The sequence below is a fragment of the Acomys minous genome (assembly GCF_964271855.1).
Source record: "Acomys minous genome assembly, chromosome: 6".
Classification (NCBI taxonomy): domain Eukaryota; kingdom Metazoa; phylum Chordata; class Mammalia; order Rodentia; family Muridae; genus Acomys; species Acomys minous.
Genome location: NC_140487.1, coordinates 43,034,525 through 43,060,498, shown reverse-complemented (window position 1 = coordinate 43,060,498; position 25,974 = coordinate 43,034,525). Strand labels below are relative to the sequence as shown.

General features: G+C 41.2%; 1 protein-coding gene and 1 pseudogene across 2 annotated transcripts in view; one reads left to right on the top strand and one right to left on the bottom strand.

Moving 5' to 3' along the window:
• The window catches only part of LOC311599628 (uncharacterized protein), a gene marked incomplete at its 5' end in the record, with an annotated part of 111,987 nt that overhangs the window by 10,434 nt on the left and 75,579 nt on the right, over positions 1-25,974 (top strand). The window lies entirely within an intron of this gene.
• Positions 18,679-19,156, bottom strand: LOC311599848 (large ribosomal subunit protein eL21-like; annotated as a pseudogene). Its single transcript has one exon. The product of its transcript is annotated as a large ribosomal subunit protein eL21-like (transcript).

Here is a 25,974-nt window from a genome sequence, read left to right as displayed (position 1 = left end):
TATGCCCACTTAAAAAAAATGACATTATTGTAGTTCATTGTATTTTCTGGAAAATACAAAATTAATTTGCAGAAAAGAGAACCTGTGATTTTTTTCCAGTCTATGGTATATATTTTTGTTTTCTTACCAGTGTCTTTTGTTGGATAAACATAAGTTTGATGAAGTCCACTTAATCAATTTCTGTTTTCATGGATTGTTTTTGGTGTTAGGATTTGTCCTATGACTTCTAAGAGTTTTGCAGAGTAACATTTTACATTTATAGTTACGATACATTTGAGGTAATTTTTCCATCAGGTTTTAGTTTTGATTGAAGTTAATTTCTGTGAACATCCAGTTGTTCTAGCAGCTGGTTGAGACCAGCCTTTCCCTTGGATTGTTCTGTGTCTTTGATCAAGTGGCCATGCCTGTGAGGAGCTGGTTTTGGATCTGCTCTGCTCCACTGACAGGAGTTCCTTTCACTCTGATTGTTGCTGCTCTCTTGCTTGCTGCAGCAAGAGAGCAATTATCCACCCTGTGCTGTGGGTGTCCTCCAACACATCCTAGTTTCTACAGTTATTCCATAGTTCTAGCTCCTTTGTCTTTCCATGATCAGTTTGGGATCAGCTTGAATTACACAAAAGTCTTTGAGGGGTGGGATTTTTGCTGAATTAAATTCATAGGCTGATTTGGGAATGAACAATGAGAGGGACCCATCTCTCTCCGGGCACTGGGAAGGTATTAGATAATATTTAAACACTGTTAAGATATGTTGATTCAGTATTTGTATTAATGATATTTTTTTCAAATTTTCTTTGACATCTATTTTTTTGCTTTGTGCGTATCACTGTGTACATGTGGAGGCAGAGGACAAGCAGCAGGTGTCCATTTGCTCCTTCTCCCACATCGAGTCTGGAGATAGACTTCAGGTGCTCAGGCCTGGCAGAAAGTGCTTTTACCCAGTGTCAGAGCCCTACTGAGAAGTTCTTTAAGTACTTGAAGTAAGCATGTCTCCTGTTGTTTCTATTCCAGTGCAAAAGCAACGATAGGGGTGAGGTTAGACACACCTATAGGACGCTATTGGATCCTTTCTAGCTACATGCCCAGACTCTCGAACAAAAGGACTGTCAGTCAGAAACTATGTGACTCTTATGGTCATTTTGAACATGTCTTGAGGAAACTGAACTGTGATGGTAGCTGGTTGTGTTGGCTCCTGAAGGCGATGGACTATCAGGGATGGCTTCAGTTTGTCCTGGACATTTATTTGCTTTTGCAGCCATGGTGGATCCGACTACAAGGGCTTTAACCTAGACCGGTGGTTCTCAAATCTTCCTAATGCTGCTGTGACCCTTTAATACAGTTCCTCACATTGTGACACCCCCAACCATAACATTATTTTTGTTGTTAATTCATGCCTAATTTTTATACTATTATGAATTGTAATGTAAATCTCTATGTTTTCCCATGGTCTTAGGCGACCCCCATGAAAGGGTCATGCAACTCCCAAAGGGAGTACTTCCTTTGGTGGTTTGGCAGAGGGGCTGCTGTGCCCCATGCAAAAGAGACTTTGCCATGATTGGTACAAACACAGACCTTTATTTGCAAACACACCATCTCCGGTTACTTAAGCAGGCAGGTCAGCATATCTTGTGATACTGCTGGAAGATCCACTCCTGTTCTGCCTCCCCAGTGTTGCTCAATAGGCTCAATTACTGGCTTGTCTTGTAGTCTTGTCTACTTTAGTAGAGCAGACTGAGCTGGTAATAGGAGGGAAGAAGTATCAGAGATAGCAGAGCAGTGTCCATGGCTGAGGCAGCACAGACGCAGCAGCAATGACATCCAGCCCCTTGGCAGGATGAGCTGCAAAAGCAGGAGGCAGCCAGCTGTTGGGAAGCTGAAGACTTAGAGCTGAGTGATTGGCAGACAGTGACTGCTGCACTGACCTCTGCAAGAAGGGGTAAAACACAGTGCTGGAGGCCTATGCGATAAAAGCAGCAGCAGCAACAGAGCATCGGTGGCTGCCTCCCAAAGGGCTTCATCTATGAAAGCAGCCAAGGCAACAGCAGGTAGCTGGACACTGAGGGAGCAGCAAGAGGACAAGAGGAACTGAGGAAGCAGAGAAAGGTTAAGAACTAAGGGTAAAGAAGGGTTTCAGAGAGCTGTGAAGTCTTTAGGCCCAAGATCTCAGGTCCCAGGCCCTGAAGCTACACTGCTCACTATTATCTAGCACTCAGAAAACCCTGACTTCCTAGACTGCTGATGAGCTAAATACTTGCAGAGGCAAGGGCCCCTTTAATGGAGTTTGCTTGAGAACTGTAATAGAGCTGCTGTTAGATGCTGAGAGATACAGGGTTACCAAAGACCAGCACTTGAAGAGCTTCAGCTAGGCAGAGCAAAAGGATCCCACAAAACTGACTGGTAACATAATTGATAGCCACAAAGAATCATCTGTTTGGGGGGGGTGCCTAGGCAAGAGGGTGATAAATGGTGATGACCTGTGCCTATATTCCTTGTGGGTGACAACGTGGTAGGCTGGACTTTTGCCTTTGTGTAAGCAACTATTGATATGCCTATGCGTAGCTTCCTCTGGATAAACCTCCATGTGAGAGGTGCCAACCCTTCTTGTTATTTTGGAATAGTGTTCACTCTAGTCATTTGATTGTGCATATTGATTTGTAGCTTGCAATATCTCAAGTCTGATATTTAGCTTGACTGCATTTAGCATGGGCTGCATCAGATCTGCAGTTTTTGCAGACTTTTGTGCACAGACTTTGATTTGGTAAGAACTAAATACCTTAAGAACTATTTTAAGATTTTTGGTTATGCCATAGTAGTAGCTTTTACATTGGCTTATGAGGTTTTAGGTACTTTGAGACATATCACAGTAATCTTTGTGATAATTTCTGAGATTTAGGCTTTGTAACTTGGTACCTGGAGCAAACATCATCATCATCATCATCATCATCATTATTATTATTATTATTATTTATCTATATGTAACCTGAGCTGGCCTGTAACTCCTAATGCTCTTGCTAAATTCTGAGATTATAGGTATGTGTTACCATGCCTAGTTTATAGAGGGAATATTTATACAATGAAAAGTCCTAGAAGAAAATAGCAACATCACTGTCTGTGTGCTTTGTCTCATGAGATACTTTGTCTGAATAGAAAGGGCTAACATAGGAAACATATCTAGTTCCCCAAAGAGCCACCCTTTGCATGTCTAATAATGAAGGGGGGGCAATGTAAGTCAGAGAGGACAAGAGAAATGGCAAGCATTCCTTGGTAATAATGCCTGGCTTTAGTACAATCTAGGAGACCAAAAACATTGGCTAGAGAATGGGCCTCTGAGTTGTATCACCACCCACCATCTAGAATTGTTTTGTACAATGTAGAAGTAGAGAGAAATACCATATTCCAGTTTTTGTGAAATTATACCAGGGCCATAGACTGAGAGATTATTGTTGGACTTGTATAGCTGCCACCTCTAAGTCTCCAGTGTCTCAGTGGAAGTCTTTCTTTTTATTTGAAAATAAATTCTTTTCTCATACAATACATTTAATATCTCTCTCTCTCTCTCTCTCTCTCTCTCTCTCTCTCTCTCTCTCTCTCTCTCTGTGTGTGTGTGTGTGTGTATACACACGAGAGCCATGGCATATGAGGGAAGTCAGAGAATAACTTGCAGGAGTCATCAGCCTTGGCAGCAAGTGCTTTAGCCACAGAGCCATCTCACCAGCCTTTATTTGTGTTCTCTTGCTACAGTGCTTTTCTATCTTCAGTGTATAAGTCTTTTCCTCCTTGGTTAAATGTATTCCTGAGGATTTAGTTACTTATTCTTATTTGTTTATGGAGTCTTACTTTTTGCCTCTGCCTCCCAAATGCTGGTATTACAGGCATACATTATTACATCCAGATATGTGTTTAATTTTTGGTGTTATTGTACATGGAACTGTTTGATTAATGCCTCCTTTAGACAGTTAATTGTTAGAACAAAGAAAATTTTTATGTTCCATTTATCCTTTACTAATTGTTGTATATTTTACTTCCTGTAGATCAGTATAGTTTAAAGAAAAATGTAATCTACTTGGCATAGTTGGTGGAAAAGCCCTCCCAAATGCGATCACTGTCTGTCTGACTGCCAGCCATGTGCCTAAGTGAGTTCATTCATTCACCATCTGTCTGGTATCCAGCAGAGTGCTAGAGTGTGTTCATTCATTTGCTCCTGTGTCTGATTGCCAGCAGTGTACCTGAATATGTTCATTCATTCACTACCTGTTTGCCAGGAATGTGCTTGGTATGTTCATTCATTCACTGTCTGATTGCCAGGAATGTGCCTGGCTATGTTCACTCATTCACTGTCTGATTGCCAGGAGTGTGCCTGGCTGTGTTCATCTACTCACTGTCTGATTGCCAGGAATGTGCCTGGCTGTGTTCGTCTACTCACTGTCTGATTGCCAGCAGTGTGCTAAGCATAGTGAGAACAGGGTGAAGCTCATATTTAGAGCAATTTACAGGCTAGTCAAGAAGCAGTTGGGTTAAAGTAGTTGCCAAAAATGAATTGAATTATGTCCTCAAAAGACAAAATGCTCAAATAGGCAAATACCTGGGCAATTAGGGAAGGTGGTAGCCTTTTAGAACCATCAAAGACTTGGAATGAAGGACGGCTGTGCAGGAAAGGAGAGGATGACAAACCACACTTCAGGGGACCAAGTCCATGGAGCAATGAAGAAGCTATATGATCTTCTGAAGTCAATGAAAGGGAAGGAGGACGGACAGAAGGGAGAGAGAGGTCTTGGAAGTCACACACTCTCCATCTTGAGATCCTATTCTGGGTTTGAGTTGATGCAGGAATACAGCTTATTCAAGAGGTGTTTAGGCAGGCAACCCAGGGCTTAAAACAGAAGGATTCCTCATCTGCCTAGCTGCCTTCATAGGTACCAGAAAGGCTTAGACAGGCAGGATGATCTAGCCCACATGATCCTTAATTGTGGAGACCATAGAGGTGATGGGGCTTCAGTGTGAGGAATGTAGAGGAGCAGAGAGATGGAGAGAGAAGGCTTTTGGACACTGAGATGAGAGAGAACCTAGCTCTTCCTAAGGTGTTGATATTTTCACCCACATGTGTGGCCTGGATTTTGTACTTCAGGAAGTCACATGAGAAGGATAAATAGTTGAGGGAGAGTACAGCCTTGCCAGGGAGAAAGCTAATAGATGGGAATAAGGCAGGGACATGCAGATGCTATGGCTCTGTGTTGGTGGCATATTGAAGACATTTCTTTCATTAGTGATTTTAAAGATTTACATGAACAGAAGCCTCTTTCAGAAATAATGAAAGTACCTACAAAGTTGAATCTCTTCATAGGTGGCTTTAAGATCTAGTAATGAAAAAGTAACTGGCATCATGTTTATAAATTCTTAGGTTCAAACATCAGCAGTAACGGCATGCATGATACTAGGAAATATTACTGTCACCTCTTGAGTCATAGTAGTTATTATTCCTCCACCTTAACTGCAGTGTGAGAATTTCCTAGTTTAATGTTGTCTTTTTTTTTTTTTTGTGGTACATGGTTCACCTGTACAGCCCTGGAAAGCCCTTCCCAGTAGGCTGCCCCAAGCAAGGTCTAGATGTATCTCAGAGCCCTGCCTTCTAACTGTAGACATAGCCATCCAAGTAGCAGAGACTAGCTGTACAGCTTCTATTTTATGGCGCTATTAACTCAGAGACACCATTACTGAAATGTAATTTTTATTATTACAATTAAAGACTGATTTGACTTTATGAGATCATGTATTTTTATTTTATGGAAATTTTATAGGTAAATTTAATTTAAAATATTACCTTATCTTTAAAAAAAATAAGCAAGCAGAGAGTTACAATTATGATGGTCTTCTCTTGTCATCTATTGTTAAAATTTTTTCTTGCAGTAATCAACGAATGACTGACCAAAAGTCTCAGGCTTTGAGGTTACAAACCATTGTTGGCTTATGAAATATATCACATCTACTGACCAGCCTGGGGAGTATAGGTCAGTGGTAGAGCACTTGCTGTGCATAATGTGCTAGGTTCCATCCCTAGCAGTGCTCCATCCATCCATCCATCCATCTATCCATCCATCCATCCATCTATCCATCCATCCATCCATCCTCCCATCCATCTACCTATCTGCCTGCCTACATACCTACCTATCTACCTACTATCTATCCATCCATCTATCTACCTATCTACCTACCTACCTATCCATCCATCCATCCATCTTGGCACACCCCCTCACAGAAGGTATATCTCATCTTTAATTAAATGCATTGCTCATTTTTCTCAGCATTTTTTAGTTGATTTCCTTTCAGCTGATTCTACTGGAAAGAGATTCTTTAGCGCAAGGTAAACTTCTATTATTATGCTATTGCCTGAGCATTGCAGAGTAGTAAAAAATGAAACTAGCTATTAAACATGCCCGCTTCTGTTCCTGACATTTCAGGAGCAGAGGGAGTTTAACAGTGAGTGCTGACCCTGTGTACTTGTGTGAACTAGACACACAGCTGCTTGGGGACCGAGCAAGAGAACTTACAGCTTTGGAAGTTTCTGTGTGGTTCACATTGTATGTTACTTTTCTTTTTTGCAAAAGGAGATAAAGGTATATTTGCACTAAATAGATTAAGCTGTTAGTAAGCACATGTTCATTGAATTTTCTAATGGTGAGGGAAAAGAAAGTGCTTTGTTATACGTTGTTACTGGCATTAACAAAGGGAGAGCAGAGCCTGCCTGGATCCCTAATGGACAGAGGGTAAATCTCAAAGGATCTATGCAGTGAGTTGCATTGAATTATATATATTCTCCCATTTATTTTGACTAAAGCTCATCCCTTTTCTCTCACATGCCTGTCTTGAAAGAGAAACCTATTTCGTTTTCACAATCAAATTAGAATAAGAACAAATACCACTACTCAGGAACATGTACTTGTCAAGGGTCTTGTCACTTGCGGTGACTGAGTCCCAGCGTAATGAGTGACTGCAGACACCTCCATGTACCAGCTTCATCTTGGGAGCTAGACTGTCAGCAGTGCCAATGGGGAGGATGTGTTCAGCTATTGTGTCTTATCCTGGCCTGTGGGGTGGGTAGCCCTGTAAAGCCTTCATGGAGCAGGGCGCCTTTTTCCTGTGACTAACTGCAAAAAAGGAGAAAGAAAGAATGCTGGGTGTTTAGAGATATTTGCTTGGAATGTTTTGGCCCTGGAAAGAGCCCCAGGGAATGCTAAAGAAGGAGAAACAGCATGGTCACCCAAGGGAAGTGGTCTTTTCAATAGTCCCAGTTTTCAAATATGAGACCTTGGGGTTCAACTAGCATGTGCCAAAGTATGCCATAAACCCAGGGTTAAAATGAAAGGCTTGACACCACTCAGTAGGCTTTTGTAAGGTATGGTTCCTTGGAGTCACTAAGGTGAGTGCGAGTTACATTGCTCTTCAACACCCAAATGTTGAAAGGGATGATGAGAGATGGTCCAGCATGCCACTTCCACATGCAGTGCTAGCACTTCTGGGAATTCAGCATGAAGACTGTCCCTGTTAGTTAGTCCTAGATGAAGAAAATCACAGAGGACTTCTCACTCCCTCAAGGAGAAAAGGACTAACTGGCTAAGACAGGGCTGTGCGGGACATGATACCGCCCTTCAGAATTCCCAAAGTTGATTCTGCAGGGCATCTCTGTATCTGTTCTCTTTTGCTAACCACTCTGGTAGTGGGGTACACATGGCAAGGGTAGGCCCTAAGGGTAGAGTAGAGACCCAGACTTGTTAGGTGGCCTTGGCTTTCTGGTTATGCTCACTTTACTTGGGTCAGCTGTATTTTCTAATGATGAGAACAGGAGATAGAAACTTGTCAGACATTGTAGGATTAGGACCTCAGAAAGGAGCAATTCTCCTTCATGCTCTGCTTCACTGACTACCAGTTATGTCTTGGCCAGAAGCCAGAACTGTCCTTGGGTCTATCTCTAATTCTATCTGTCTTCATCATAGAAAGACTAAAAATGTTTAGGGGCATTGTTGTTTTTATTTTTATTTTTATTTTTTATCTTCCTTCAGTGTTCACATAGTAGCTTATGAGGTGACTATACAGTATCCACTTTATTGCTATCTTGACCTATGTCCTGAAGCCATGCTATTTATTTGTCTGTTCTTACTGTTGCAAAGATTTTCGTGAAAATTGAGTTATAGTATACCATGAGCCCTAGGGTGGTTACTGAGCTCTGATAACTTTGTTTGATTTCATTTCTGTAGCTGTTCACTTAGTACTTGTGGCTTTCAGGAAGCACTAGACTATGTAGATGAGGAAGATAGCCTTTGCCTTTAAGACTGGGACACATGTCAGGAAGGCCTCATGCACAGAGCCTTACAGGAAGGTAGGTGAAGGCACAGTGTGCTTTGTGCTCTTGAAGAAGATGTGCAGTTCAAAGAGTGACATGCTATAATCTAGCAAGTTCTTAGAAGCACAGTTCCTATATATTTCTTTAAAAGCAGTCTAAGATATAGTCAGATAGTAGGTTGGATAAAGGAATTAACCTATTGGAATGAATAAGACAAGTATTCAAGGTTGTAGGTTATTAATAATTATAGTTCTACTGAGCATCATTATACAATTATAAATGCAATTTAATAATTTACCAGAATCATAGTAATACCCAGTCATAAGAAAAGTGAGTGATGAGATCACTGAACTAAAAATTACAGAAGCTCATGGAAATAAATGGAAAATGACTTTCATATGCCACAGTCCTGGACCTTCCCCAGACCAGATGCATTCATGAACTGGAAGGCACAGTATTGTGAAAGTAGTCTTGGTGCAATTCCAATCAAAATATTGCCAGAAATATTTTATAGAGACTGATAGATATTGTAAAAGTTCCATGAAAATGAGAAAGATCCCCAAAATAGCCAATGGTTCCTTTCATTGTCACATAAAAATTGTCATTGACTGAAGTGGCCAAGATGCATACAGAGCGTATTCTCTCTCTCTCTCTCTCTCTCTCTCTCTCTCTCTCTCTCTCTCTCTCTCTCTCTCTCTCGTGTGTGATGTCAGTTAGCCATGCTATTTTCCATATCATTATTCATGTCTCATGCCAGGCTGCTGCAACAAAACACTGCAAACTGTAGTTTAAATGATGTACACTAATTTTCTCAGTTCTGGGGCTGAAATCCAAGATCAAGGTTGTAGGTAGCATGATCAGGCAGTTAGTTTACTTCCCACATAGGCTGTGGGCACATGTCAGGATCCTGGGATCTCTTCCCATAGGGTCACCAGTCCTATCAGATGGGGGTCCTACTCTTATATTTAATCTTAGTTATTCTTTAAAGAACCTATCTTCAAATGTGGTCATGCTGGGATAGGAGCTTAGCACATGAATAAGGGTTATTCAAACAGAGATGATATAATTTCTTTCTTTTCTTAGAATTCACAAGCATATTCATATTCTTAAACACTAAATTTTAATTTTTTTCTCATGCATGCACATAAAGCTAAATATTTTCATTATGTTGCCACAAAATCCATTTCTCATAGTTTTTCACACACATTTATTCTTTCATTCCTGATTAAAATTTTTTTTTCTGTGAAATAATGACAGTCAACAGGGTCTCATCTCTTTTGTCTATTTGGGTACAACAATGCAACTTATTAAATGCTTTATTTAAGCACTATGCTATATAAACTAGACTGTACAGCCTGGATCCAAATATGCACTCTAGTGCTTACTAGTCCGTTGATAGTGGATTAATTATCTAATTAGTTTCTTCAACTCAAAAATAGGAAAAATGAAGTTGCTTGGTATGTGTAAGCACATACCGTATTTTTCGGACCATAAGATGCACCTGACCATAAGACGCACCCAGTTTTTTAGAGCAGTAAAACAAGAAAAACAGTAAAAACAGCAATCGGACCATAAAGCACCCCCCTCATTCTGGAGGAAAATGCTTCTCATGGTCTGAAAAATATGCTATATGGTATATGAATGTGTAGATGTGTATTCCAGTGCCCTTGTGGCAATTCCATCTTGGTAGTCAGCTTGGCTGACTTTATCTGGGAGAAACGAAAATCCAGACATGCAGGGCACACCTGGGAGAGTTTTTCTTTCTTAATTTGAAGTAAATCTACTTCTAATATGGACCTTTGAGATGGGAAGACAGTTGCCTTCAGTCAGATTTTGAGGAGGGAAGACACACCTTTAATCTGGGCTACACCTTCTGGAATCCTATATAAGGACATGAAGGAAGGAAGCTTTTGTTCTTTGCCTGCTTGCTCTTGATCTCACTGGCAAGGCCATTCCTTCACTGGTACTGGAGTCTGCTTTGGAATTCCAGTGTGTGTGGTAGATAAGCTGAGACATCCAGATCTACTGGTCTTGACATGAGCATAAACTGGATTCTTGAATATTCCATTTATAGCCAACCACTGTTTAATTAGCCGGCCTTTCTAAATATGTAGAGAGATTCATTCTATAAGTTCTGTTACTCTGGAGAACCCTGACTATATGCTATCTTTTCTGTTCTTTGAATTCCCCCTTCAGGGTACTCTGATTTTTGATGATTGGGTTCATGTGGGTTTCAAAGGCCATTTCTTTGCTTGGGGCTCCTGCTCTGCAGATACAGTACAAGATCCCGAATGGTAGTATCTTTGTCTTGCTGGCCCATGGAGCAGCTTTCATGATTCTGCATTTTATCTGCAGGGCTCAACATTTATCTGCTACAGAAAGAGGTCATGCATTAAGACCCTTGCATAGGCACAGAGGAATCCTAGCCCAAAGGAACCGGATAATCAGAATAAACGCAATAACTTTCGGGCTTGTCTTATTATTCTTGGCTTCTGGAGTTTTCTTTTTGTTAAGCTCAGTTATATATTTTAAACAGATTAGATTTTAAATGTGACAATAAATGGAAAGGCAATGACTATACCAGTTTATTCCTGGAAGTAGGCTTCAACCTGCAGCCTCACAAGGGCATATGTAGACTTCAACCTGCAGCCTCACAAGGGCATATGTTGAAGTACAATTTTTGTTTTATTAGGTAAATGACTCCTTTAACTGGCCTGAAGTCTGAACCTTAAAAAAAACAATGCATACAATTCATTCAATCATAAGATTCATCTCAATTCAAACAATCTATACAGTATCTTTCCCAATAAATTACTGAACCATAGAAGACTAGGCATGAGCCATCTTGCAATACTCTTGAGTGTAATAAGTTTAAGTGGCTATGCAGGGGCAAGGCATTATGTATACAGTGGTAGTCCTCTCAAGAGGATAGTGCAAGAAGCAGGCTGCAAAGCCTTTCCTAGTATCACATGGCTTTGTCCACTGTTGGTGTATGTAATTTGTCTAACAATTTGGTATTCTCTATCCTCACTTCTAAGGACTACTTTAAGGCCATGACTCTTTCCTAAAGTCCTCTGCTTACTTTAGTAAGCTGATAAAACTGAAACCCACTAAGATCGGCAATTTTGGATTGGCATATTTTGAAGGCATTTGAGGAATTCTTTGGGAAGAGGAAAAAGTGGAAACAGCATGAAATGCACCTCTGGATATACCGAACAGTCTCAAGAAGACTGCTCTTGAAGACTTAACATTATTTCAAATTTCTTCCTTTTTGTTTTGTTGAATTTCATTAAAGTTTAAATTATAAAAAGAAGCAACTCTTTTGCACTTTGGCTGACTGCCTAGATCTGTGTTAAATTGGGTCTTATAAATATTCTATAAAGTTCTATGTAATGGACTTGCTTTCTTCTGGCAGCAAGCCTGTGTAGACGGCATTTTAAATATTTATGCTATTTTTGCAAAACTTGATGAAAACATTTCAGGTATTAATAGTTTTGTTAATAAATTACTCAGCACCAAAACAATACATTATTAAGAAAATCTTGAAACCAATCAGTTTTGTTTTGATGCTTGGCAAAGGTGCTGCGAACCTGTAGACCAGCAATTCTCAACCTATAAGTCATGACCTCTTTGGAGGTTGTAGATCAGATAACCTGCATATCAAATATTTACAGTATGATTCATAACAGTAGCAGAATTAGAGTTATGAAGTAGCCATGAAGTAAATTTACGGTTGGAGGCCACCACAACATGAAGAACTGTAGTAAAGGTACCAGCATTAGGAAGGTGAGAGCCACTCATGTAGATCATCAATTTAGCACAGCTCCCATAATGGGAGGACTTAGACATGCTCAGAGTAAGAACACTTGTATTTGTCCTCAGAAAGGAGGCACAGCCACAGATTTATGCTCTTGGCCTTGTTGGAAGAACTAAGTTCACCCTACAGTCCTATTGGGCATTGTACCTTAGATAATTCTCTACACACCCGACTAGCATCAGTCACTGTAATTCAGAGTGTGTGCACGACTAGTGATAAAAGCAGTGTGATCAAATTGTACAAGAGTCTTTACCTTAGCACATTAGAAACCACAAAAACATGAAGTCATTTGTTTGTCCTTTCAGAATAGTTTCTTTGGGAAAAATTTTAACATGCTCCCACCATGGGGAGGGAGCACATATTTACTTTCTTATAATCCTATAACTCTGTAACTGTATTAGGGCGTTCTAGAGTATAAAACTTAGAGAATGTATTCCCTCAATATATAGAAAGGGAATTTATTAGAATGACTCATAGTCTCCAGTCCAGCAAGTACAACAATGGCTTGCTCTGAATGGAAAATCCAAGAATCCAATAGTTGCTCAGTCCACAAGGCTGGTTTTTTCAGCTCCTCTTCAGTATACACTGGAATCCTGAAGAATTAGGCTGTATTGACAATGAAGCAATGGACTTGCCAGCAAGGCAAGAGCAAGCAGGCCAAGAACAAAAGCTTCCTTCCTGCATGTTCTTACATAGGCTTCCAGAAGAAGGTGTGACCCAGACTAGAGGTGGATGTTTCCCACTCAAAATATCTGGATTAAAGGTGTCTCATCCTACCTTCTATATCCAGATTAGAAGTAGATCTTCCTACTTTAAATTAAGCAAAACAATCTCTCACAGGTATAACCTCCATTTTTGGGTTTTAGTTGATTTCAGATGTAGTCAAGTTGACAACCAAGAATAACCATCACAATAATTAATTCTAAAAATTTTAAACTTACAGTGTTTTGAAACTAGCCTTGTGAGTCCCACTCACATCAAATTCTGTGAAGGATCATGTGTATGTATATACATGAGTATAGAATTATGTACATTTGTTCTGTTGGCTGCCCTGTCAAAGGAAAGGCAGACTTGGGAGCATAGACTCAGTGTGGATCCAGTGATACCTCCTCAGACCCCTCCAGTAACCACAAACAAGTCCATTTTTATCTTACCGTGCCCTTGCATATTTTTGACATGAATCTCTGGTACTTTTATTTTTATAGTTCACTACTCATCTTCCTTCAAAAGGCTGCAAGGTGAGAGGTGAAAAACACATTCTTTTCCATTCTGTAGAGTAATGTACAACCAAAATAAAACAAACAAACTCCACAACCAATAAACAAAATAAACAAAAATAAAAAAAAACAACCCTCCCCCCAAACTCACATGTTACTTTGTAAATGTTTTATTCTTTGTGAATTTCATACCATGCACCCCAGTCCCACTCATCTCCCTGTCGCTCCATATCTACCCTTCTCCCTTGCAGCCTCCCCCAAAACAAACAAACAAACAATCCAACCAACTAAACAAACAAATAGCTCTATGGAAGCTGTGGTGTGTCACACTGTACACCCTTTTCCCCAGACAGCTTCACTTGCAAATGTTTAGCGAAGTGAGTCACTGGTCTGGTTCGAGGACTCTGTCTTCTGCTGCCTGATCAGTACTGTGACTCCTCTCAGAAGTCCTGCTGTTGCCCTGTGTCATGGAGATCCCAATGCCCTACAGCTATCCTGCTTCCTGCCCCCCACCCCAGGTAAAAGGTGGGGCCAGCTCTCCTGCCCACTACTGCCATTAAAGGAGCAGGTTCAGCTTTCCCATGCTCTTGCCTCAGGGCCAATGCTCCCAGGCAGCTAATGCAGGGGCAAGAAACTTACTTTTCTGTTGTTGTGAAGAAACACCATGATCAAGACAACTTATAAAAGCATTTAGTTGAAGGCTTGCTTATAGTTTCAGAGGGTGAGTCCATTACCATCATGGAAGGGGGCATGGCATCAGGTAGGCAGGCATAGTACTGGGGGAGTGAGTAGCAGAGTGCTTACATTTGATTCACATGACAGAGGCACAGAGAGACTGGGACTGGCATGGGCTTTTGAAACCTCAAAGCCCACGCTCAGCGACACACATTCTCCAGCAAGGCTGCACCGTCTAATCCTCCCTAAACAGTCCATCAGCTGGGATCCAAACATTCAAATATATGAACCTGTCTTAGTTAGGGTTTTATTGCTGTGAAGAGACACCGTGACCACACCAACTCTTATAAAGGAGAACATTTAATTGGGACTGGCTTTTAGTTTCAGAGGCTTAGTCCATTAACAGACAGACAAGGTGCTGAGGAGGAAGCTGAAACTTCTACATCTGGATCAGCAGGCAACAGGAAGTGACAGCCACACTGGGTGTGGTTTGAGCATCTGAGACCTAAAAGCCTGTCTCCAGTGATCACTTCCTCCAATAAGGCCACACTTACTCCAACAAGGGCATACCTCCTAATAGTACCACACCCTATGGGTCTTTGGGGCCATTTTCCTCAAATCACCACAGAACCTACTGGAGCCATTTTCATCCAGACCACCAGACCCAATAAAGTAATTTGGTTGCAAGTACACTTAGGAACTCCTGGTTGAAAGTATTCATCAGAACATATATTTTAATAGATTTTTTAAAACAATGATGTATTACTATCCATTACTATCATTATCTGCTTCTGAATATTGGGGCTTTGTGTATACTTTCTTTTTTCTTTTAAAGGATTTTTCATTCTTGAACCAGAATCTCATGCTTTCTACCAACAAAAAGACAAACAAACTGCAGACAGTGTTCATAAAAGGCAATGGGCTTATATATAGTTTTGGCTAGAATTCTAGAGGGAAATTTTTTCATCTTTTCTTCCATCTTACCAGTTGTAGTGCAGCACCTCAGGCTTAGTGTGTGTTCTCAAGATTTTTCCCTGCCAGGGGACTTTCCTGCTTCCTCACTTGCCATGTATTAGTTGAGACCTTAGAAACTATAATTGTTTCTGGGTCTTATTTCCTTTATCTGTAAAATGATGGTTAGAAACTGAATCTGCTTCCTAGGGCTATTTTGAAAGCAAAATGTGATAACAGGGGAAAAAAAAACCCGAAGAAGTCTTGGCATGCTGACAGCACTCAAAACTCTGGCTTGGGTTTACAGAAAGGGATCACAATATGAAAACTCTTGTGACTTTATTTTTTGACATGCTACCTATTTTTCAATGACTGTCTGTTGCTGAGTAGTTGAGGTATTGTCTCTTGGAAGTGTGCACTCCCTGTTTTTTCCTGGCTTCTCATTGCCCACCATCTGGTTAAGCTATGGAATCATTGAGTCTAGTTTTTATATGCCTGTTGCTTAGGGATTGCTCTAGGCCCTTTTCCTTTTTACTGTATGTTCTGCCTGGCTGTGACCTTCTCTGCCTCTGTGACTGAGGCTTGCTCTCATCTGTAGAATCTCTATGTCCATCCAGATCCCTGTATGGAGCCCCTGGACAGCAACTTCACTGTGTTGGCTATCTGTGCTTGAGTATTTATTTTTTAAAAATATTTGTTTTTATGTACATTCATGTGTTGCTGCTTGTATGTCTGTGTGAGGGTGCCAGATCCCCTGGAACTGGAGTTACAGACAGTTATGAGCTGCCATATGATTGCTAGGAATTGAACCCAGGTCCTCTGGAAGAGCAGCCAGTAATCTTAACCACTAAGACATCTCTCCTGACCCCTGCTTGAATATTTAGATATGTTCAGTTGCCAAATGCTATTTCCTCCTAGGAATGGTGTTCTTTCCTGTTTTCCTGTGCTCACAAATGCAGGAACCAGTCTCCTTGCCTTTGTTTTTCTAGATTTCCACTTCCAGTTAGTTCCCTCACTCACTAGGGTAGACCTGTGGCGTAACAATGTCTCTCCCGACTCCCTCCCTTTGATCCCTTCCTTCTTATTGCCATCACCTCACTGGGAGTGGCTAAGGTTCTTTGCTGTCCTTTAGGCATGCTGACCTTATGAAGACAGCTGGCTCTGCTGTTCTGTGCTTTTAATTCTTTACAATCTTTCTATGTTGCTTTACTCATTTCTTCCTGCCTCAGCTTCCTGGAACCCACCTGTCTAAATCACAACTTTCCACGTCCTTCTCCATCTCTGATATTTCTTTTGTCTGTGTCTTCGAATATGTTATCCCTGATTGGACTCTTTCTCCTTCAGATTCTTCACCTCCCCCAGGTCCTTGAAGGATTTCTCAAGAGAGCAGGTGCCCTTCCTGAAACCTGTGATCATCTTAAGACACCTGTCATTTCTCCCTCTAGGCTTAGCATGATGCCAGATACTTTTGGGTTGAGGTCAATTTACTGTTGAGACCATTTATAAATGGGGAAAAGGGGGCTTATTTAAGCCTACACTTCTAAGCTATCACTGAAGGAAGTTAAGGCAAGAACTCAAGGTAAGACCGTGGAGCAGAAACCATGGAGGAATGGGGCAAACTGGTTTGATTTTGACCTCCCACATCAATTATTAATCAAGACATGGCCATCTGGGTGTGGTGGCCCACAGCTTTAATCCTCTAGAGGCAGAGACAGTCAGATGACTGTGAGTACTAGGCCAGCCAGGACTACACAGAGAAACCCTGTCTTGAAAAACCGAAAACCAAAACAAAACAAGATATGGCCATAGGCCAGTTTGATTTGGGTAGTCCCTCAATTGAGACTCTCTCAGAAGACTCTCAGTATCAAGTTGATAGCTGAAGCCAACTAGGCCATCAGGTTACTAATGACCTTGTTGGTTATACTCCTGGTTGTGTCCTGGGTGCCACCATTTCTAAACATGTATATTTTCCTGAGTCAGACATGTATAGCAAGTAACACTACACCCAGGCCGTTTTCAAGAAGACAAGATATCAGTTACCACTGCATAGTGCCTTATCATTTGGTTTCCTTAAGGAGGTCCTATCATTATGCCCTATCATTATGCCCACCTGTATAGGTAGATAAGCATCAGAAGGTTGGATGACTGTAGGATCTGAGTTGGCCACTGGTTTTTGGGGACTGTATCTAGAACCTGTGGTCTCTGCCATACTCTACTGTGGCACCTGAATCTGCTGAGAAGGTAGGTATGAGGTAGCTAGCTGTCTTGTCTTATTTTGTCCCTACACATGTCAAATTAGGCACAAGGAAAACAGATGTGCACTGAGATGGATACAAATGCCCAGAACGCATACATGCCCTCCTTTGCTTCCCTGGAGATGCATGTATGAATTGTCTGGGCGGAGAGGCCATCACTGGAGCAGGACTATCTGTTCCTGGTCACGAAGTGCTGACACATTGGCTTAGCATATGAGGGTTTGAAACCATAGTTTTGACTTTTAATGCCATTTGGAAATGTAAAAGCTTCCCCCCCTCCAGTTTTTCCCTTTCTGACATTTCGTCTTTGTTAAGAGAGTAGTACTCCTACTAATCTGACTTCTTATTACCAACTTGGCAGCTCCATGTAGGAATAGTAACTGGGAGAACGTCCACATGGAGGCTTGACTAGCAAGGACCAGGGAGCTTGTCCACGGAAGCCCATGACAGTTCATGCATATTCCAGCCCTGTGAAGCAAGAGGCAGGCAGGCCAGTCTGTTCTTGGAAAGTGAGGAAACAGTATAGAGACAGTAACTTGCCAAATCACAAACAGTGAACAATCTTGAGTTCGTAACTTGTTTTTCCGGGGTTCTTCCTACTGTTATCCAGCTGTCCTTAGTTGACACCGCTGCACTTGCTGCAAAAGTGGCAGACCAGCTTTAACATGTGGACAATTGCCCATTACTGTGGGCTAGTACCGTATGGCACAGTGTACTTTGGACTCTTCTGGGTCTCTGTGGTTAAGCTTGGTAAATTTGAGTCAATCATCATGGTCGTATACATGAGTAGCTGGTTTCTTTTCATTACTTAAGGACCTTCTAGTATATTAAATCTAGAATATAAAAATTTTAAATATGAGCAAATTGCATTTGACTTACCTTTTTCCTTACATGGCATTATTCTGTGTTGTAGTATGTGTGTTTATCAGACATTTAGGCTTCATGACTGCACGCCGATACTAGTGTTTATACTTGAACCTCTGATTCCTCCAGCTAGTCTTTGAACAGTGTTTTCAACTTGTGTAAAGCCGGTGCCAAGTATATGACTCAATATATTCTACTACTGAGCTGTACCCTAGACTCCCTTTCATTGAGTGTAGGCAGCTGAGCAAGCCTTGAGTGAATGTGTAGAGCGGATGGAATCCTGAGTGAATGTGTTACTGACATGAACGTGACCATATCAAGAACCCCAACGCATCAGACTTATGGGGATGGCAAAGCCGTCCTTGGGTTATGTTCATAGAGATGATAAAGGCTTTCTGTGGTCTAAATGTGGATGTTGATAGTGTATGCAAATACAAGTGTTTAAAGATGGACCTAGACAGAACTTTTCCTATCCTAGTTCTAGCCAGCAAATGTCAAGATCCTCCTTTTTTTTTTTTTTTAAAAGAAAAACACTTTATAGTCCAGGTCCTTTATTTCTTTTGTACTTTAGGCCATGAATTCGAACGAAATGGGCTCCAGCAGCTAGGCTCCTTCCCATTAGACCTCACAAAGTGAGCTTCTTTGGGTGGTGCAGGCTGGCGCTTCAACTGAACCCAGGTGCCCTTCTCCTTGGCTCCCTTCTTCTGGTCATTCTCCTACACACACTTCAGGAAGCTGTCCCCTCTCCTAGAGTGCCTGGTGTGCTCAATGCGCACATTGATTCTCTTGGCGAGAATCTCGCTCTTAACCTGCTTGATCACAATGATGCCCACAGCTTGCTGGGTGACATTGTAGACTCTTCTGGTTTTGCCCTGATAACACTTATGGGTCATTCCATTTTGAACAGTACCCATTCCCTTGATGTCTACAGTATCACCCTTTTGGTAGATTCATATGTATGTGGCCAAAGGAATGACTTCATGCTTCCTAAAAGGCCTAGTGAACAATAGCAAGTGCTCCTCCTCTTTCCCTTTGTGTTTGTCATTTTGGCGAGTTACTGCAAGATGGCTGCTGTGGCCGAAAGGAATGATTTCACTTTTTAAAAAAATAGCTGAGTAATATTCCATTGTGTAAATGTACCACATTTTCTTTGCTTGAGGGACATGTAGGCTGTTTTCAGTTTCTGGCTATTATGAATAAAGCTGCTAAGAACGTAGTTGAGCAAGTGTCCTTGTGGTAGGATGAAGCATCCTTTGGTTATATGCCCAGGAGTGGTATAGCTGGGTCTTGAGGTAAATTGGTTCCCAATTTGGACACTGTCAACAGGACAAAAAAACAGCTTACAGAATGAGAAAAGATTTTCACCAACTTCATATCTGATAGAGGGCTAATTTCTAAAATACATAAAGATCTCAAGAAAATAGACATGAACAAACCATATAATACTATTAAAAAATGGGATACTGATATGAACAGAGAATTCTCAATGCATCTAAACAGGAACCTCAAATGACCAAGAAGCACTTAAAGAGATGTTCAACATCTCGGCATGTGCCATGTAGGGAGAGCAGGGTTGAAGACTAGAGGGCTTGGAGATAGAAGAGGAACCGAGGGTAAGGACATTTCTGGGGGAAGCTGGAGACCTATGACAGGGTAGGTTCCTGGGAGCATATGGGTGTGACTCTAGCTGAGACTCTTAGTAGTGGGGGTCATAGAGACTGAAGAGACCATCTCCTTGCCAGACAGGACTTCTAGTTGAGGGAGAGGAACACCAACCCATCCACAAAAACTTCAACCCAAAATTTACCCTGCCTACAAGATGTGCAGGGATAAAGATAGATCAGAGATTGAGGGAATGTCCAACCAATGCCTGGTCCTACCTGACACCCACCCCATGGGAGAGAGCTGATCCCTGACACTATTAAGGATACACTGCTATGCTTTCAGATGGGAACCTAGCATAGCTGTCATCTGAGAGGCTCCACCCAGCAGCAGATTGAAATAGATGCTGAGACTCACAGCCAAACATTAGGCATAGTAGAGCACAGGGAGCCTTGTGGAAGAGTAGGGAGGGGAAAGATAGAAGGACCCAGAGAGGACAAGAACTCCACAAGAAGACCAATGGAGTCAAATAACCTAGGCCCAGGGGGTCTTACAAACACTGAAACACCAACCAAGGACCATGCAATCCCTTGACTCGTCCGAGGCCTCCTACACACATGTAGCCAATGAGCAGTTTGGTCTTCATGTGGGTCCCCTAGTAAGGGAAGCAGAGGCTGTTTCTGACATGGACTCTGTTGCCTGCTTTTCAATCATGACCTCCTGGTGGGGCTGCCTTGCCAAGCCTCAGTAGAAAAGGATGCACTCAGTCCTGTTGTGACTTGATGTACTGGGGTGGGTTGGTGTAGGGGGCTCCCCTTTTCTGAGGAGTAGGGGAGGGGGATGCTGCTTTATATGAGTTCATATTAGCTTTGCTTATATTGATGAAAAATTTTTGTTTAAATAACTTTTAGTGTGCCTAAGATCACAAAGCAGTGTCTTTAGGGGCTGAACTTGATATATATATATATATGGAATTGACATCAAATGTCCCATAACAGTGGGCATGAACAGCTTTTCACAGTGTAGCCCCTGGGGCTCTCAGCACTGAGATAACTCACAGTGCTTCTGCCAGCTGCCAGGTGGAGGTTGGTCTCTCCCTTAACTCTGGTTGAATTCCCTGGAGGAGGAAGAGAAACTGGAGGAAAGAGATGAAAAGTTTTGAGACTAGAAGGGTCTTTCTTACCTTGACCCAGGGACTAAAACACTGGACACCCAACAGTAACAAATATCGACTGGAAGCAGTGGGCCATTGGGTTTGTCTCACACTGATGATGGTTAAAGGATGTGCACACATACAGGAGTTGGCAAACAGAAGCAGGTTATATTAAGGAAAAGTGAGAGACATTTCCAAGAATGGGAGTGGGGTGGGGTTCCAAGAGAGAGAAATCCTACTGAGGTGCTGAGGGTTTTTGTAGGGCTTACAGCAGACACTGGACAGCTTGGTAAGTTCTCTAAGCATTTTCAGGGTCCAGGCACAGTGTGAAGGCATTCTGTGCTTGGTCCCTGGAGCCACCATTGACATAATTGCATGCTGTTTATGTGTTAGTTTGTGTAGCTGAGATTGCCCTCTGTCCATATTAGCTGGCCCCTCTGCCTGCCACTGCCAACATTGGCTGGTGTTACCACCCTACAACCTTGTAGATGTTGCTGCAGGACTCCAGTCTTGGCTGGTGTTTTGCTGATCAATTAAGTAGTTAACTATTTTCTTTCTAGTCTCATGGTTCGGTGGCATCTTCTAGCTTTGCCACAGGTCCTCTCTCATAGGTATGGGAGGAGTTTCCCTCAGTTGTGCTGGCCTGGTTTGGAGGGATAGGAAGTGGATGCCACTGTCTCAGCTCCCTCCTGTGGTCTCGCCTCACCTGCTTTGTCTGCTTCCCTGTTTGTCTAAATTTCCCAATCTCTTCTCTTTCCTTCCTTCCTTCTGAAAAAACAGTACTTTATTCCTGTTTTCTCAACCTTGGTTGATCTAAAATTGAGCGTTTTATAGAGGTTATAATGTTTTTGGAGTAACAGAAGAGACAGTAAAGAATGCTCTTAGATGTATGGCAAATAGACAAACTCATGGGAGTCCAAAATGAATGAAAGTTAGTACATAGAATTAGAGAAATAAGAACAAAGATAATTGGGAAAATGATGTAAAACCAAATGGTACACAGAGAGGCAGCCACTCTACATGCGTCTATTGGCCTTCATTTCTTTTGTACTTGCTAATGAGCATGAGTGCCAGCAGCTGTTTCTGTGTTAATTTTATAAGATGCCTTATCTCACTTTATGGAAGAATAAGCCAATGAGGAAAAGGACATGTGATTGCTTCCTTGTAAAACATAGAAACGATGACCTCCAAGTTTTTGTAAGTAATTTTTAAAATTAAATTTTATTACATTATTACTGTTACTGTGTTTTGAGACAAGGTCTTGCTATACAGCTTTGGCTGACCTGGAACTTGCTGTATAGAACAGGTTGATGGAGGACTCAGGGATCTGCTGGCTTCTGCCTCCCCAGTGTTGGGGTTAAAGGTATGTGCTACCACACACAGCCCTAAAACAATTGTATTAGATTTATTTTAGTGTGTGTGTGGGGAGTGTGTTTAGCATGTATAGATGTAAACTACACATGTGTCTGGTGCATGTGGAAGTCAGAAGAGGATATTGGATCCACAAGAACTGGAGTTATGGTGGTTGTAAACTGCCTTATGGATGCTGGGAACCAAAACCAAGTCCTTTGCAAGGACAGCCAGTGCTGTAATATCAGCTGTCTCTCCAGCTCCCTGTTTGGATAGAAACTATGATCTTGGAATGTAAACATCTTGTGTGCAAATTGGGAGCTTTTGTATCTGTTGTTTCTTAATTACTTCCACATCTTTTTCTCTTAGGTTTCTGAAGTTCTTTCATTTGAGATTTGATAAAAAGATTTTTGATCCTTTTTGATAAATAGAAAACTCAAAATCAAACAGACCCTCTAAAAACCTTCCTTTTTTAAAACATCATGTTTAAAAAATTTTTTTCTTTTATAATACACAAATAGCTAGGTAAAATCTCTGGCAATAACAAGGCTGATCATTACAACCACATCCAGGAGCAATTTCATATTCTGATAGATTACTTAATAATAATTACATCCACCCTGCCGTGTAATTAGATGTTTATTTGCAATGTAACTTTTATATTTCATCAAACTGATGTGATTTATACAGTCAAGATAATTATCCTGTGATTACAAGCTGTGACCTTGAACTATACTTTAATAATTAGTTACAGTTTCTGAGGTAATTAAATTGTTGAGGCAGATCTTGCTGGGCGAGTAGGGAACTAACTACATGCAAATGAGTACTCCAATCCATAGGTGCAATGATAAAGAATCATGGATGACCTCATTAATACACAGCTATTAATGCCACCTTCTACACCACAGGGCCCTGCTCTTAGCACTTAGTATAGCTCAGGTGTTTGTGTCCACCTTTACTGAGGACCAGCTCTTGGGAACAGGTTTTACTGCCCTGAAAGCAATTCCAGAGGCCTTTACACTGAGAGATTCAGGAATGGAGTGGGATTCTGCTCTGCCAAGGGAGAAGCAGAAGGAAGTCTTTCCAACTGTAAAGCAAACCAGGTAAAACATCCTTCCTTAGAATGTGAAAAGACACATGGACACTACCATCAGAGCCACAGCAAGAATGGCCACAAGTTGAGCATGCTCACAGGCAGGGGAGATCAACAGGGCTGCCATGTAGACCTGTTAGATTTGCTGTGCAGACAGATGCCCTGTCATCTGAGCTACTGTGGTCTAGTCTTCCTATTCTTTAAGGCAAAGTTTGCCTGGCTGGGAAAGAGGACGTTCTGCCTGGTCCTCACCAGCTTTTCATAAGCTGAACTTTTGTCCTTTAGCCTTATGTTTACACCATTGGCTTCTGAGATTTCTTCTCAGGCTTGTTTCAAAATGGAACATGGGTAGAAAGAGGCTTGGCATCACTGGCATGATCAAGTCACGCTGTCAAACTAAATGGACGTCTGAGGGACACTTCAAAAGAACCTGCAAGACAACTTAGCATATGCCACAGAACAGACTGGGTATGAACATGTGGGTATAGAAGTCTGTAAACTTAAGCATGTTAGTTTCCCATGTCAAACAAAGCTTATCTATCTCATTATTCACCAGACTGTCTGTCTGTCTGTCTGTCTGTCTGTCTATCTATCTATCTATCTATCTATCTATCTATGTATCATCTATCATTTTTCTCTTTTATTGAAAAAATTTTCATACAGTATATTCTGATATTTCCTTTCCTCAACTTCTCTCAGATTTCTCCCATCTCCTGACTCACCCAACTCCTTACCCTTTATCTCTCTTCCTCTCTTTAGAAAGAAAACAGGCAAACAAACGAACAAAACAACACAAGTAAAACTAAAAAAACCCCCCACAAGAAGTACACACACAGACATAACCCACGAAAATACAAAATTGGAAATGCTAATATATAAACAAAAGATCAATAAGACAAATATGCCCAATCAAAACAATATGGAACAGAAAGTCTGAAAAAATATCATTCAATTTGTTTTGTGTTGGCCATCTACTGCTGGGCATGGGGACTACCCTGAGGTATGGTTAATATACCCAGGGAGATCCCATTGGAGAAAACTAATTTTCCCTTTGTAAACAGGTGTTATTTGCTGATAGCTTCTTGTTTTAGAGGTGGGAGCCTGTGCTCACTTCCCCATCTCAGTGCTGGGACTTCATCTGGCTCGAACCTGTGTAGCCCCCGTGCACACTGCCACAGCCCTGTGAGTTCATATGTGCGTCAATCCTGTCCTGGCTGGAAAACACTGTTTCCTTGGAGTCCTCTATCACCTCTGGCCCTTACAATCTTCCCATCTCCTCTTCTCCATAGATGCCTGAGCCCTGAGGGGAAGGGTTTCATAGAGATATCCCATTTAGGACTGAGAGTTCCAAATTCTCTGACTGTACATTATCCAGTTGTGGGTCTCTGTGGTAGTTCGCATTAGTTTCCGATGATGGCTGAGTTTATGGGTATAGCAGACTGTTGTCAGAGTCATTATGTTCCCTAAGTGAAACAATAGTGTTTGGTTTTCCCATAGGCCCACAGCCTATCCAGTCTAAGGTTCATGGCCACTGAGCAGTACCAGGCATGGGTTCCAGCTCTAATCAGAGAGTTGTTGGTTAATTCCACAATGTTCGTGCTACTATTGCACCAGCATGTCTTATAGGCAGGTCACCATTATAAATTGCAGTTGCCAGACCTATTTGATTAACTCCCCCCTAACTCCAATTCTCCTTTATCATCAATAATCTATCATATTTGCACAAAAAGTATGATTTGCCAGTTTGTTATTATAGCAGCCTTTTTTTAAATCAAGAAAGTTAGGACTGTTTCATATTTTTCACCTATTGCCATTTTAAACCCTGACCAGTGAGTTATCTTATTTATATTATCCAGTCTTTCTAATCTTTGACACTCAAAAAAAAAATGACTGTCCACCAGAATTTACTTGTTTGTAATTACTTATACTTATTTTATGTTTCCAGATTTATGGCAACATTTATTGGGTCCCATCTATTTGATTAGGCATATTTTTGTGATTATAATATTGCTTCAAAGATTAATTTACCAAACATATAATTTGATGCTTTTAATTAATAACATGGCACACTATGAAACTCAGTGAGATAACCTAATGGTCAGGCCTTACAATTTATGAACTATTAATTACCCATTAACTTATCTACTTAGATGACCTGAAGATCCATCAGCTTGATTGAGAATAAAGATCTAAATGATCCTAAAGGTATTTTATGTAAATTAAAAATATTCTAGGAAAAGTTAATCTTTGTGTAAAATAAGGCAGAAAATAGTTGATTTTTAAAGAGTGTATTTCTACCTTCTACTACCAAGCAAGCAGATGCTCCTCTGAACAGCACTGTGTGTTTCTCAGTTATCTCCCTAATAATGTTGCTTACGTGGCCGACTCTTTTCATTCTTAAAGTGTGTGTGTGTGTGTGTGTGTGTGTGTGTGTCTGTGTCTGTGTGTACGTGTGTGTAGTGAAATCAAAGATGAATCCTGTAGCTCTGGACTCATAGTATTAGGCATAGATGTAACTGGGCTTCATTTACTAAGTGTGCATTACCTCATCCTTTGGTTCTAACTATGGATTTTCCATAAATCTCCATGTGGCTAACCATGATAAACTGCCCAACACATCACAGAACAAGGCAGTGCTTATTAGCACTTGAGAAGTTATTGATTC